The sequence below is a fragment of the Saimiri boliviensis genome, chromosome 8 (assembly GCF_048565385.1).
Source record: "Saimiri boliviensis isolate mSaiBol1 chromosome 8, mSaiBol1.pri, whole genome shotgun sequence".
NCBI classification, from domain to species: Eukaryota; Metazoa; Chordata; class Mammalia; order Primates; family Cebidae; genus Saimiri; species Saimiri boliviensis.
The window spans coordinates 113,944,565-113,960,424 of record NC_133456.1 but is presented as its reverse complement, the minus strand read 5'-3'; the positions used below and the strand labels follow the sequence as shown (position 1 = coordinate 113,960,424).

At 42.8% G+C, this 15,860-nt stretch overlaps 1 long non-coding RNA gene across 1 annotated transcript in view; it reads right to left on the bottom strand.

Moving 5' to 3' along the window:
• Positions 1 to 4,592: 4,592 nt before the first annotated feature.
• Positions 4,593 to 15,860, bottom strand: part of LOC141585460 (uncharacterized) — a 35,194-nt gene continuing 23,926 nt past the window's right edge. Inside the window, exon 3 of the long non-coding RNA XR_012518980.1 lies at positions 4,593 to 5,790. This is a non-coding gene — a long non-coding RNA (uncharacterized LOC141585460). The remainder of the gene's footprint in view (positions 5,791 to 15,860) is intronic.

Sequence of the window (15,860 nt, the reverse complement as noted above, 5' to 3'; positions counted from 1 at the left end):
CACGGAGCTCCACTGTAAACAGGAGACTTGTGCCAGCCATGAATCAAGGGGCCTGGAATACTTTGTTTTTGTCTCTTTAGGTGTTCTGTTAACCTTCTACTTTCCCTTCTGAGCCCTCAGTATGCTGGCAAGTATTCACTTATAGCTCATGCTCCAATGGACTACACAATCCAGCAGGTGCCACAGGACTCAGTCACTGCTCCATTCCCAGCCCCAGCACAGGTAGAAGATGCCCCCTACACGTTTAGAAGCTGACTAATCACAGGGAAAGAAATACGGCATGTTTTCACCACTTTCTACAGGGCTTCATGTGCTTTCAGTCTGCGCATTCCTGCAGTCACTTCTGAAGAGGGAACCAGATCATTCAAGGCTTCTGGCTCTAATACCAGGTGGCCTTGAGTAAACTGTCTTAGGCTCCTCATTTGCAAATAAAGGAATTACACTAGGTGATCTCTGAATGCTCCTTCAGTTCTCCCATGGAAAACCAAGGGCTTTTCTTTTCTCTTCTCTTTTTTTGAGACACAGTTTCGCTCTTGTTGCCGATGCTGGAGTGCAATGGTGCCATCTTGGCTCACTGCAACCTCCGCCTCCTGGGATCAAGCATTCCCCTGCCTCAGCCTCCCAAGTAGCTGGGACTAAAAGCGCCTGCCAGCATGCCCAACTAATTTTTGTATTTTTAGTAGAGACTGGGGTTTCACCATGTTGGTCTGGCTGGTCTCGAACTCCCGACCTCAAGTGATTCAACCAACACAGCCTCCCAAAGTACTGTGATTACAGGTGTGAGCTACGGAGACCAGCCAAGCCACAGGCTTTTGACCCTCTGCTGGCATGTGCAATCTGCTGTGCCAGGTTTCCAAAGTTACTCACTTCTCCTTAATTGATTTGAAGTAATTGCATCCAACATCAGGTCTGTACTGTGGATGACTCACAAGGAAATAGAGCAGAGATATAGTAAAGGAAGGATGATTTAGATGTTCCCATGGTGGGAAAATTAGTAACTGAGCAAATAAGGAGACTAACGTTCTCTACTAGCAGAGAAAAGATGAAGTGGGGGTGATTTCCCACATTCCCAAATGAGAGGTGAACAAATGGGGAGGTCTGTTGCCAGTGCCTCCAGAAGCTCAGCTCCTCCAGTGGGTTATCTCCAGATCCTTGCAGACCCCAAACAGAGAGATAGGGCGGCCCTCAGACCTTGCTTGGCTGTCAGAAACTTCCCATCCAATGTAGAGGGGGCTGGCAGCGGTCTACACTCTGCATGTGGCCATCCTAAATTAATAAACACACTCACACCCACACTCACATACATATATTCAGACACATACACATACTAACATACACACCATTCACACATTCACCTAGACATACACACACTCACACTCACATATATACATTCACACACAGATACACGACTCTCACACATTCACATACTCACACAATCATACACACCACTCACACTCACAGATATAGTCTCACACACTCACATACACATACCACTCACACTCACAGACCTATATACTCACAAGCACACTCATATACTCACAATCACACACATGCACACTACTCACTCGTACACTCAAATATACTCACATACACACGTCACTTACACACTCACTCCACTCACACACATACACAATCACATGCACACCACTCACACATCAGTCACACACTCACACTCCCATGCTAACACATGCAGTTACCACTCACATACACATAATCACACTCATTCACACTCACAAATACACACTCACACTCTCACACTCTGATGTTTGTAGACTTCTCAAACATGCCCTTGGATTTTCAAGGGGAAATAAGTTGTAGACTTTTTCTCTGTTTTGAATTAAAAACCCAGTGCTCTCATAGACTTATTTAACAGGCACCAGTAGGATTGCGTCTCAAGTGGAATGAGGGCAGGTACTTGAGGCACCCTCTGGAAGGACTTCATCTCAGCCTTGCCAAACACAGAAGAAATGAAGGGAGCTCTGTGGTTAGTGAGCTGAAAATCGAGACGTCATACCCCGTGTCAGGCTTTGAGAAACCTCTTAGTTCATGGGGAATGGTGGACAGTCACACAATATTCTTCACAAGGACATCTGAAATATTTTCTGAAAACCTATTAGTTCATAATGAATGGTGGACAGTCATATAATATTCTTCACAAAGATATATGAAACATTTTCTGAAGAGCCAAGGATGAAGTTATATGAATGAGAGTTCCAAGCTGAATGCAAAAAGCAAAGGTTTTCAAGGAAAAACATGAAGAAAAGAAATGAGATGCTGGGCACAGTGGCTCACGCCTACAATCCCAGCACACTGGGAGGTGGGGCAGGAGGATTACCTGAGGTCAGGAGTTCAAGACCAGCCTGGCCAACATGGTGAAACCCAGTCTCTACTAAAAATATAAAAATTACCCAGGCATGATGGTCCATGTCTGTAAGCCCAGCTACTTAGGAGGCTGAGGCAGGAGAATTACTTGAGCTAGGAGGCGGAGGTTGCAGTGAGCTGAGATTGCACCATTGCACTCCAGCCTGGGCAACAGAGCCAAACACTGTCAGGAAGAAAGAAGGAAAAAAAGAAGGAAGGAAAGGAAGGAAGGAAGGAAGGAAGGGAGGGAGGGAGGGAGGGAGGGAGAAAAAGAAAGAGAGAAAAAGTAGCATCTATGTTAGAGAATAAGCATGGACAAAACTATGAGATGACCACATTTTCTTTCAAGCTTCCCCACATGTTTTGAAATTCCATCTCTCCCCAACTCTCACCTCCTCCCAGTCCTTCCCAACATTTCTGGGTCATCCAGTGCACTTTCCAGCTGGCCTGCGCCCTCTACCAGGTCAGAGGCTCACCCTCTCTATTCTTTACTTTCTTTTTCCATCTTCTTGCTCAGCAGCCTGGACACTGGCTCAGGAACTAAACACCATCCGTGTACCCTACCCAGCCCGGGAGATGGTCCTTTCCAGGCAGTGCCATTGCTGGCGTGTGAAGGGCAGGGGCCATGCTGCTCTCAGCCATTGTCCAATCTTTAACACCCAAGTACTTCACATGTAATCCTCACTCAATATGCATGTTTATCTGAAAATATTTTAAAGTTCTCCAAAATTTGTGAACTTTTTTGGATATACACCTTTGCTTACTGGTTTGAGTTAAATTTCTATCCTCCAAAATTCCCAAGTCACGGGTATGCATGTGTGAAATTTTGAAGCATATTGTTCATATACCTCCAAATCATTTGTGCTAATTTACACTCCCACCAGAGTCTCTCCAGGAAACACCACTGTTCCTTCTTTTGTAAACTCTCTTTTTGGCTCTCTCTGACCAAAAAAAAAAAAAAAAAAAAAAAAAAAGGCAGATTCCACACAGAGTTTTTCATCAAAACTTTTGGCATTTGCAAACAATTATATTGCAATAATTAAAGCTATTATTCTTCTTGGACAGAAATCTCTCTTATTTCCTGGAAGAGGATACAAATAGAGTCAAACAGAAGAGAATGTTTTGTTCTCCAAGGACTCCCTAAAGCATCCTCCTAAATAATTAGCAGCAGCATCTTGTCAGGTTACTCAACTCTTCTAGCACGTGCTGGGTGATCCGTGGTCCTCATTCCCTACCCACAGCCAACATGGAAAGCATCAAGAGGAACAGGACACTAGGACGATTATTTCCACAGCTCTCTAAGCTGAGTGGCTGGGCTTGGGGGCTCACACCTGCAATCCCAGCACTTTGGGAGATCAAGGCAGGTGGATCATTTGAAGTCAGGAGTTCAAGACCAGCCTGGCCAACATGGCAAAACCCCATCTCTACTAAAAAATATAAAAATTAGCTGGATGTGGTGGTGGGAGTCTGTAATCCCAGCTACTCTGGAGGTTGAGGGAGGGAGAATTGCTTGAACCCGGGAGTTGGAGGTTGCAGGGGGCTGAGATCATGCCACTGCACTCCAGCCTGGGTGCAAGAGTTAAGACTGTCTCAAAAACAAAAACAAAAAGCTTCGTAATTTAAAATGCAAGGAGACTGAGAACAAAATGGGCTTTGAAGTAACTGAGTTCATATGAGTCAGAGGCTTTATTATAAACCAGACAGCAGAGGTTTTATTGTAAACTCAGCTGACCTGGGAAAGCCAGTTGTTTCAAGCAATGACTATGATGATGCTCAATGATGTTTTTATTTCCAAGGCATTTTTAGTCACCTATGTTGAGGATGATGATTAAAAAGACACTCCACAGCTCACAAGGAAATGAACATGGAGTAATTATTATGAAGGGGCATGCAGATGACATAAATTCACCATTCTGCAATTCAACAGCAGCTGAATAAAATAACAAATACCGTACCCGACCCTGCCCACACTACTTGATCTTAGGCAGATCCTCTACAAGGTTGAAGAACGTCTGTGCAAGAGGAAAAGAAACACCCTGTGTGTTTGGGCTGTACTAACAAGTAGTAACACCTGGACTTTGTAAGCATCCATGGAACAAACTGAATCAGGCCAGCAATGTATAGATAGTTTAGTCTCTGAATTTTGAGACATGACTGTTTCAGCTTAAAAGTAGCTATCTTCATTAAATTGTATTTCAGCTTAAAAGCACCATTTTTGCTATCATGGCAGATACTCTACAACACAGTATGCCCAAGCCTACTTTTATCTCCATAAAGAGGACCTAGGAACTCCTAAATGGTTGCTGAATGAACAAATAATGTCTTGTGTTAGTATGACAGAATGTGATGGGCTGTGCCTTTGACTGTTTCAGCTCTTCTTTGAAAAGGTCTCGTGAGTTTTTCCCCCAGGATACAACCAAGTGAGTAGATCTTTGTTATTAATCTTTGGGAAAAAAAAAGAAGATCTGACTCATGTAGCTTATGGCTTCAGTCCAAGGTTAGTACAAGTCTTGGTGTAAGAACCTTGGGACAACTGCTGGGTTTTGGGAAGAGTCAGGGAGAAAAGAAACTCTCTAGGAGAGAGTCTGTTTAGCTCTGAGGTTAAAGCTATAATCATTTGCTACTGTGCACTGCAGCCATAAGAAAAGAAATGAGAAATATCATCCTAGAGTCAATATGATGTCTGCTGTCAAATATTGGGAAAGGCCTCTTGACAAAGAGAAAATTCATTTTTACAGGCTGAAAGGCAAAACAGTAGCCCATGAGTTGGAGTCACTCATGCAAAGGCAGCTCTCAGCTCAATGTAAGGCTTTCATAACAATTGGAGCTGGGACAATAAACATTTCATCAAAGAAAAGATTCGGTCAAGTTAATGCTACTGCTTTACTAAATAACCTCTTATATTATTCCATTCTCACACTGCTAAATAAAGACAAACCTGAGACGGGGTAAATTATAAATGAAAACGTCTTAACTGACTCACAGTTCAGCGTAGCTGGGAAAGGCTCAGGAAACGTACAATCGGGGTGGAAGAGGAAGCAAACACATCCTTCACGGGGCAGCAGCAAGGAAAACTGCCGAGCAACTGGGGGAAAGCGTCTTACAAAACCTTCAGATCTCGTGAGAACTCACGGTCACAGGAGCAGCTTGGCGGTAACTGCTATCACGATTCAACCACTTCCACCTGGCCCTGCCCTTGACACGTGGGTATTGTTACAATTCAAGATGCGATTTTAGGTGGGGACACAGAGCCAAACCTTATCACCCGTAAATTTCAATGGCTTCACACAACGGAAGTTTCTCTCTTGCTCATATGATGGGCTGATGCTGGCATTCCTGGTCAGCTGGTTCTTTCTTCCATGTGGTGACTCGGGATCCCAGGCTTTTGCATCTTGCAGCACTGGCCGTCTGCTCTGGAGTCCCCTGCTTCTAACTGGTGGAAAAGAAATAAGTGGAGATTTTCAGGCCCATTGGCAATAATCACTCTGCCTGTGTGCATTTCCTTACGAGCTGCAGCCTGCTTTCTTAGTCATCATCATCATCATCAACCCAGGTGACTATACCTTGGAAATGCAAACACCAGTGAGCATCATCATAGTCATTATTCAACACAGCTGTCTTTCCTGGTTAAGTGAGGTTTTTAATAAAACCTCTGATTAATATGAACTCAGACTTCAAAGCCCATTTGGTCCCAGTCTCTTGCATTTTAAATTATGAGGATTTACTGTACATGCAAATGCTTTTTAGAGATCCTGGCCATTAGTTCTGTGCAAATCCACCAGAAGAGTTAATCATGTGGGAACCTCTGGATCTACAGGGGTTGGGGCATGTGTGAGGCGCAATCCCAGCCAGGCTACGTGAAATCTACAGTCCCTTCTAACTTTGAGAGTTAACTAATTCAACAGACACAGTTGAGCACGTACTTCATTCATGACTTATTTTGTCAAGGAATTAAAAAAAAAAATGCATAGAAACTGCCACCTGAAAGCTTACATCCTACAAGGGAAAGCAGGACAAACTCAATGATATTATGCAACACAATATAAGAGTTATAAAAATACTATGGGAATTTCGCAGAGAATGAAGTCACTTGAAAAGAATTCATTGGAGTTAATGTCCTCAGGATAGGCCTTGAAGGAAGGGGTAGGATTTCAATGTGTAGAGGTGGGGGAAGGTCTAGAGGGCAAATAACCAGCGTACATAAAAGATTATTGAATTCCCAATATCCAATGAATTGCTCCAGAAATTGCTGTTAGTATTGACCCTTCATATCCATGGGTCCCACATCCGTGGATTCAACCAACCATGGATCAAAAATATTTGGAAAATTTCATCTGTACTGAACGTGCAGACTTTTTTGTTGTTACTCCCTAAACAATACAGTATAACAACTATTTACACAGCACTCGCACTGTATTAGGTATTATAAGAAATCTAGAGGTTATTTAAAGTATGTAGGAGGATGCACATGGGTTTATGCCAATACTGTGTCATTTTAGAGCAGGCACTTGAGCATCTACAGATTCTGGTATCCACCGGGGACCTGGAATTCATCCCCCACTGATACCAAGGGACCACTGTACTTTTCTTTAATCTTTATTTCAAGTTTAAGGGTACATGTGCAGGTTTGTTACACAGGTAAACTTGTGTCACAGGGGTTTGTTGTACAGATTATTTCATCACCCAGATATTAAACTCAGTACACAATAGTTATCTTTTCTGCTCCTCTCCCTCCTCCACCTGCCCCTATCAAGTAGACCCACCAGTGTCTATTGTTTCCTTCTTTGTGTTCATAAGTTCTCATCATTTAGCTCCCACTTGTAAGTGAGAACACGCAGTATTTGATTCTGTTCCTGCATTAGTTTGCTGAGTAATAGCCTCCAGCTTCATCCATGTTCACACAAAAGACATGATCTTGTTTTTTATAGCTGCATAATATTTCATGCTGTATGTGTACCACATTTTCTTTATCCAATCTGTCATTGATGAGCATTTAGGTTGTTTCCAAATCTTTGCCGTTGTGAATATGCTGCAATGAACATACGTGTGCATATGTCTTTATGGTAGAATGATTTATATTCCTCTGTATATGTAGCCAGTAATGGGATTTCCAGTCAAATGGCATTTCTGTTTTCAGTTCTTTGAGGAATTGCCACACAGCTTTCCACAATGCTTGAACTAATTAACAATCCCACCAGCAGTGTATAAGTGTTCATTTTTCTCTGCAACCTTGCCAGCATCTGTTATTTTTTTTTTTTTGACTTTTTAAAATAGCCATTCTGACTGCTTTGAGACAGTATGTCATTGTGTTTTTGATTTGCATTTCTCTAATGATCGGTGTGATATTGAGACATTTTCCATATACTTTTTGGCCACATGTGTCTGTTCACGTCATTTGCCTACTTTTTAATGGGGTTGTTTCTCCTTTGTAAATTTGTTTAAATTCCTTTTAGATGCTGGATGTTAGACCTTTGTCAGAGGCATAGTTTGCAAATATTTTCTCCCATTCTGTAGGTTGTCTGTTTACTCTGTTCATAGCTTCTTTTGCTGTGCTTTTTCTTTTTTATAAGCCTATCTTAGTATATTTTCTTAGTGTAAATGAATAAATGTCTTAATATTAGCATAGAAAATGCTCAATAAATAGTAGCCACTAGTAGCTTTAGGGGTAGAAGTATTTAAAAGTAAGAGTATTATGGATTTGCTTGTTGATTTCACATATACATAATGTAATCATACCTGGGGGCCATTAAGCTCTCTTAAATTATCTGATATTCAGGAAAAACACATTTATATATCCACCACTAACTCAGTTTAGATGTGTTAACAAACAAACAAAAGCAAAAATTGAATTTCCCCCCAAATACTATAAATGGAGCCATTGCTTTCCCTGAATTACTGGGGGAGTCAGCCCAATTCTTGGCCTGGTTGTATTACCAGAGGCCAAATGCCAGTGTCCCCGAATAGGTTACTTGGCCTTACTATACCTTGTTCATTCCCTTGAAAAATGGAAATCGCAGCCAGCATCACCTACAGCAGAATGAGATAATGTCTGTAAAGCACACTCTACTCCCTGCTTGAGCCAGGCCAGCCCTGTGCCCGCAGACAATGACAAACAAATATTTCAAACCCATCTGAGTTCACTGGTACAGGTTATATCTGAAAAGAAGCTTCATAGATATTTTTCTTATTTAATTCATCTGGTGTCAGATGCTCAAGGTTCCATACTATCCTTTATAAATGGATTCGCCCTATAGACTTGGGGGAATTATGGAGCTTGCTCTGTGCTTTCTGGTCTTCCCACAATTGCTCAGGGGCTTTAAATCATTAGCTAATCTTGACAATTAAGGATGAGTGAAAAAGTTCAAAGCCTTGCAAACACCCACCCAAGAAGAAACCACTGGAAGTTAGATAAAATGTTCATTTTCAGGCTAACCAGAAATTTTCAGTGCCAGAGAATTAACAATCAACCTATCAGGCAGAGTTGGAACACATTATTTGCAAACCAACTTGAATTTGATGAGGCTGTGGGGATAATTTTGAAGGAAATTGGACCTAAACATTTCTAGAACTTAAATGTTTCCATGAATGTGTTTGCTCAGATGTTTAAAAATATATATACGGAACATGGGTCTTACTTCCTTCCACAGTCATGGTTACAATCCATGACCATTTGAAATATGCAATGGGCTAAAGAGGGAAAAAGAAAAGTGTCAGAAAGGAGAAACAGATTTTTATTTTATAATAACATAGAAGAAAGTGAAGTTTTGCAGACCTATGGTCAAAATTAAGAGACTGAGATAATCACTTACGAAATGTGTGTGAAGCCCTCAGTTAATGCCAGTTTTTAGTAATATTATCAAGCTCCAAGAAAAGGTGCTCATTTTTCTCCCCACTCATAAAACCTCACAGGTGGAAGAAGTGAGTGGGGAGAACAGAGCCTACTGGAAAAATAAATTTCAAATATGTATTTTATATATAGCAAATGCATATGAAAATATGCCTGTGTGTTTATTGATCTATAAATATATAATACATAAATATAAATCATATAAATACATAAAACTATAAATATAATCTATACACATATGTCTATGTATATTATCTGTGTTTGATAAATTAGGTATTATATATGTAAAATATTTATTATATATCTGTGCGTGTTTGTATTTTTAAGGAACATATATGAGTCACAAGAGGAGTCTGAAGCCTAATTTAGCCAGTTGTTTGCAAAATGTTGTATGATCCATGTCAAATATCTTCTTTTTTTTTTTTTTTGAGACAGAGTTTTGCTCGTTACCCAGGCTGGAGTGCAATGGCGCAATCTCGGCTCACTGCAACCTCCGCCTCCTGGGTTCAGGCAATTCTCCTGCCTCAGCCTTCTGAGTAGCTGGGATTACAGGCACGCGCCACCATGCCCAGCTGATTTTTTGTATTTTTAGTAGAGATGGGGTTTCACCATGTTGACCAGGATGGTCTCGATCTCTTGACCTCGTGATCCACCCGCCTTGGCCTCCCAAAGTGCTGGGATTACAGGCTTGAGCCACCGTGCCCGGCCATGTCAAATATCTTCTAATAGGGGCCAATGCTGCTTTACAAAATTGTGATTCATTCCCTCTGAGCTCCCTTTGGATTTCCAGCTGAGAGGACAGAGGCTGGCCCTCAGGGCATCTTCTCTAGTCATTCCAGCCAAGGCTCTGTTCCCCCCACTCACTTCTTCCACCTCTGAGGTTTTATCAGTAGGGAGAAAAGTGAGTGAGAACTTTTTCCTGGAGCTTGGTAATATTATTAAAGACTGGCATTAGCTGAGAGCTTCACACACATTTCATAAGTGATTATCTCAGTCTCCTAATGATGGGATGGTCTTTGCAAGCCCCAAAGCAAGGAACAGACGTGGTGAATACCTTTATCTGCATATTGATTTGTAATACATAAGGTTTCTGAAGTTAGAATAAGACAGTAAATGCAGATTCTTAATGGAATCTCCTGAATAAATTATGAAGTGCATTTCCTGAAGGTAGCACAGATCAGAGTTCATGTAGCATCCACATCCATGAATCCTTTCCATCAATGTTTGCAGTAGAAAGAGTGGCTTGGATTTTTCCAAAGCTGCATGATGCTGGTTCATGTTCCCAGCACTACGAAAGACTGGTTTTAATGAGGGAGATAAATGGCTCAGGTTTGGGAGGTCTGATCTCCCTCATTCCCCTAAGATCACCCAGGACATTTTCCAATTACTCAGGGCAGCTTCAGTGTTCCAAGAAATCTCCACACAGCCAAATACTGAGCCACCAAGTGACATCCCACACAAGGCTCAATGGGAATGTCAGATCTGAAGGCATTCATTTCTCTCAGAATCGTTGACCTTTCATCTTTTCATGATACCAGACGTCTATAATTGAATCATGATAAACAATTTCTTTTTAGGTGAAAGTTTCAATATTTTTACCTCTCAAAATCCAAATTAAGTTTTTCACAACTTTTCTTTCCTAACAATGAGCAGACCCATTCTTGGCAAGTGATACCATGTGGACTATCATGGTGCATAAATCTTCTTATGGTGCCAATTCCTAAGACCCTCAGTGTTTGGTTGCCCAGGGAAATGCAGCCTTTAAAGAGTTAACTCCTGCCTGTGGCTCTTCCAGAGAATTCTAAAGCATCCTTGACTTGGTGCAGTGCCTCACACCTGTAATCCCAGCACTTTGGGAGGCAGAAGCAGGCAAATCACTTGAGGTCAGGAGTTTAAGACCAGCCTGGCCAACATAGCAAAACCCCATCTCTACTAACAATTGACAAATTAGCCAGGCGTGGTGGCTGTAATCCCAGCTGCTCGGGAGGCTGAGGCAGGAGAATCACTTGAACCCAGGAGGTAGAGGTTGCAATGAGCCAAGATCAGGCAACAAAATGAGACTCTATCTCAAAAATAGATAGATAGATAGATATAGATAGATAGATAGATAGATAAGATAGATATAGATAAAAAGGAATTCTAAAACATTCAGAGAACAAACAGGTGCCCCTCACAGGTTAAATCCCAGACTTTCTATTTATTCACCAGGTCTTGTGCTTTGTGGTGCAGAGGTAGAACAGAAGGTCATCAGGGAGAAATCACAAAGTCAGCAAGAGGTACCAACCCCAACTTTCTCCTGTTCTAAATTTCATGGCATCCCCTCCCAATGTAGCATTTTCTACCCTTTCTCCATTTTTCATTGTCAACACCTGTGCTCAGAGCAAAAACAGATTAATCAGTAATTTATAGCATGATAGGAATGAATGCACAGCTTCACCTCCATCAGCGCATCTGCCTGCTGCATTTCATCACAGGTGGTGACAGGGAGCCCTTCCTCACTTCTGAAGACCTCTTCTGGAAGGATGAAAGCCTCACACCGCTCTTCTCCCATCTCTAAAGAAGGACCTCAGTGTACACTCAAGAGGTAAAAGAGGAAAAGTGTGGATTTCAATATGAAAGTTGTGACTAATGGTTTTTGTAACCACAGTTTCCCTGATATTAGTCACAGTATCTGAGTCATATTTCCATGGGAATCCAAGTCAGCTGATTCCTGCAGGCTATGTTTTTATTTTATAGCTAGTTGTTATAACAGCATTACATAAGCAAAAAGGAACAACCAGAGAAGGTGGATCGTAAACATGAAGAAAAATCTCATTTTAAGCTCTAAAACATCAGCAAAAGCTCTGATTCTCCCTTGAGTTTCCCATTTAAAAAAAATGTTCTTTTGCATGTGAAGCCTGATGTGCAGAGGAAGATTACACTGCATACCGAATACCAAGTAACACTACTAAGGATTCATTACATGGTAGCCAAGGGGTGGAACTTGGGAAGGGCAGACACCATGGCTTCCACGTGCCCCTTGCCACCAAGTTGGCATCACCAAGTGGACTGGAGGAAATGTGGCACCAAGAGGTTTTCCCATTTCCACATGGGAAGGTGAGAAACACAAAGCCACCATAATCCTCTAGGACCCTAAGAAGCAACCAGGACTCTTCAAGCCTCAGGGAGGTTCCAGGGAAACTGTAATTGCCACTGTTATTGTTTGATTCTGTGTCACCACTCTAATCTCATCTCAAATTGTAACCCCCAGATGTGAAGGGAGAGAGCTGGTGGGAGGCAATTGGATCATAGCTATGGTTTCCCCCATGCTGTTCTCACGATAATGAGGGTGTTCTCATGAGATCTAATGGTTTAAAAGTAGCAGTTTCCCCTGAACTCTCTCCCAATGCCTTGTGATGAAGGTGCCCACCTCCCCTACGTCCTCTGCCGTGACTGTAAGTTTCCTAAGGCCTCCCAGCCATGCAGAACTGTAGGTCAATTAAACCTCTATTCCTTACAAATTACCCAGTCCTAGGCATTTCTTTATAGCACTGTGAGAATGGCACCACTATCCAAAGAGCAAGAAATGCTTTGGAAACAAGGTCACCTCTTCTATGGTATTAGCACATGTGGCTGACCCTTATTCTGTGTGTATTGAAATTGAATTTAATTAAGTTGCTCATTTTCAAGAGTTTTCTGGGCTGACTTGGCCACCTCTATTTCAAAAGGACATAGAAAATGAACCAGGCCTTGGATGGATTTTTCAGGTTGCAAGAAAATTTCATTAGAGTACTAAGTACTGCTTTCCACAGAGTCACTTCGAGGCTGCCTTGGGATGGGGGAGGCTGAGCAGGTAAAGCTTGGCTATAGTCTCGTTCCTCAGAGCCCATACCCAGCTTTAACCAGAAGCACCCATGGTTAGACATGCTGGAGTTGCAGTACATTTTCTGCTTGATTCAGAACTGCTAAAAGTTTGAAAGAAGCCATCAGCCTACAGTGTCCCTAGATATTTCCTTTACAGTTCCATGTTTATTCATTTTCATTGACTGTTCACCTCCCAGCTTCTCCTGATGCCATTGTAAGGGGTGACCATGGGGAAAGAAAAGAGAAGCAGCATTGGGGGACGTTTGGGATGAATTTCATCCTCTCCCCAAAAAAACCTAATGTTGGGGCCATGGCCCATTCAACAGTTGAACTCATTTGGAGATGGAGTCTTTACAGAGATACTCAGGTTTATGTGAGGTCACTGGTGGGCCCTAATCCAGTGCGACTGGTGCCCTTATGAGAAGGGGAAATCTGGTCAGTGATGCACACACAGAGAGAGCACCATGTGAACAAGAAGGTGGAGAGTGAAGTGCTGCGTCTGCAAGCCAAGGACCCTCCAGGATTGCTGGCAGCCACCAGGATCTGCTCCTGGAATAGATTCTGGTGGCTGCTGGCAATTGTAGCCACGGAAGGGAGACCTGGAATGAACCACCTCGATCTTAGACTTCCGGCCTCCAGAGCCGTGGGACTATGAAGTTCTGTTGCAGAAGCCCCCTTCTCCGTTACGGCAGCCTGAGCAGATTACTACAGAGCCAAAGGCAGGAAAGACGTTGATGTCTGTTTACTACAGTGGTATCTCGTGAGCTGGGCCATGTAAAAAGTGATGCTAACCAAATGAAGTTTGAGTTTTTCTTTAAGATAAAAACAATTCCCCAAGTAGGCCTAAGCGGCCCTCTCTAGCAGGGTCCACCAGGCTCACACAGTGGAGCACACCCACGAACATCAAACAAGGTGGGCATATTCTCACGAGGCCAAGCCCCTGCTGCTCTCACCAGCCCGCTTGGCCTGGACGTCTCTGGGCAGTAATGACACATGCTTTCAAGTGTCCCCACCAGATTCCCCAGGAGCTCTGGTTTTGATATCAGCATCTATCTTAGAAGAGTACTGAATTCTTCCCTGAAGAGAGAATTTGGAAAGACTCACCCCCTCCTCAGTGGATGGCCTTAAAAAACCTTTGAGGTCGTAACCTGCCTCCTTTGCCAGCACTCTTGCCACCTTTTTTGGGTTACATTCCATGTTTTCCCCTACTGTGCCTGCTGCATCTCTCCTACTTCCTGACCTTCTTGCCACGGCTTCTCTCTCCTGGCACCCACTTTTCCTTCCTTCCTGCCAGCCATCTTGCTAAGTGCTGCTTGTCATCCACATCTCAGGTGTCTCCTCAAGGAAGCTCCTCTGACCATCCAAGACGCGTTAAGGTCTCCCTTCCATGAGCCGCCTTGGCACCCTGTGCTGGCTGCCAAAGAAAGCACTTGTCTCACCATATGGAAAGTGCCTGTCTGCCCTCTGGACCCCGTGCATCTTGGCACAGGACCCATGTCTGGCTTACTGTGGGTTCCCAGTGATTGGTGCTTATGTAGCACAGTGATACCTCTGGAAGCATTTGCTTGCATAATCGAACGGGGCAAATGTCATTGTTAGTGTAGGCTATTTCCAGACTGGTTAGAAGGTAATTGGAATCTCAAATAAGATCATGGCATGGATGACGGGCAGCAATCAACCCATAGAGAGAGATGTTTAGGAAATAGAACTGTCAATATTTAGCAACAGAACATATGGGGTGATGGAGAACAAAGACTCAAAATTTTTAGATTTCCTGATTTGGGTGAGCCCATGAATTATAAAAAAAAATGAATGAATGAATGAATGAATGAGGAGATGAATCCTCCCAGTAATACTCAGTTCTGTGGTGGTGACTGAGCAGGTTAAGACTTGCTATTGGCTTAGGAGGTGGGTTATCTGGACTCCAGACCTCTCTCTGCCATAGATGTGCTTTTGAGCTATGGGCAGGTCATTTATAATACCTGAGCTCAGTTTCTTTATTTGGAAAATGCAGATGTTGGGTGAGTTATTGCCTGAGGTTCCTTTGAGCCTTCTCTGTCTTTCTTCCCCACTTGCAGAGTGATCTGGGTTCTTAGTTAACTTCAGTGCAATGGACATAGCTCTTCTCTAAGGGCATTTGGGAATCTTTTAGCATGCAAGCATTTTCATGAAGAATTGGAGTGTCCCATAGATGCATAATATGATATCCATTCTTACAACAAGATACTTTGGGAAACTTGGCTCTGAGAGCAAAGCTGAATCTAAAACCTAGTACTCAGCAACATCAATCTTGACCTTGGGCTAACAAAGAAGAGAATCTGCAACTAATAATAATCATTTTTAAAACCACTGTGAATACATTTGTGTACATGTCTGCTTTTCCTGAAGGGTCCTGAGATGTGTCCTCAGGGAATGACACCAACACCTAGCCAGCATGACTCACTCCTAAGAACGTCACAGCAGGAACAGACGGTAGGAGAGAAGTCTGCCATGGGTTTGCAGTGTCTTTTTGAGAACATCCCACAGAAACTTCTGCTCCTAAGATCTAGCAGGGGAGCATGTGTTTGCCAAGCCCATCATCCTCTTTTCTCTTACAGAAAGACTGAATTGATGCCTGCACAGCAGTGGGGCACAATGGCTCATGCCTGTACCCCCAGCATTTTGGGAGGCCAAGGAAGCAGGATTTCTTGAGCCAAGGAGTTCAAAATCAGCCTGGGCAACATAGCAAGACTCTGTCTCCACTAATTTTTTTTTTTTAATTAGCTGGGCATGGTGGTACATGCCTGTCGTCCCAGCTACTTAGGGGACC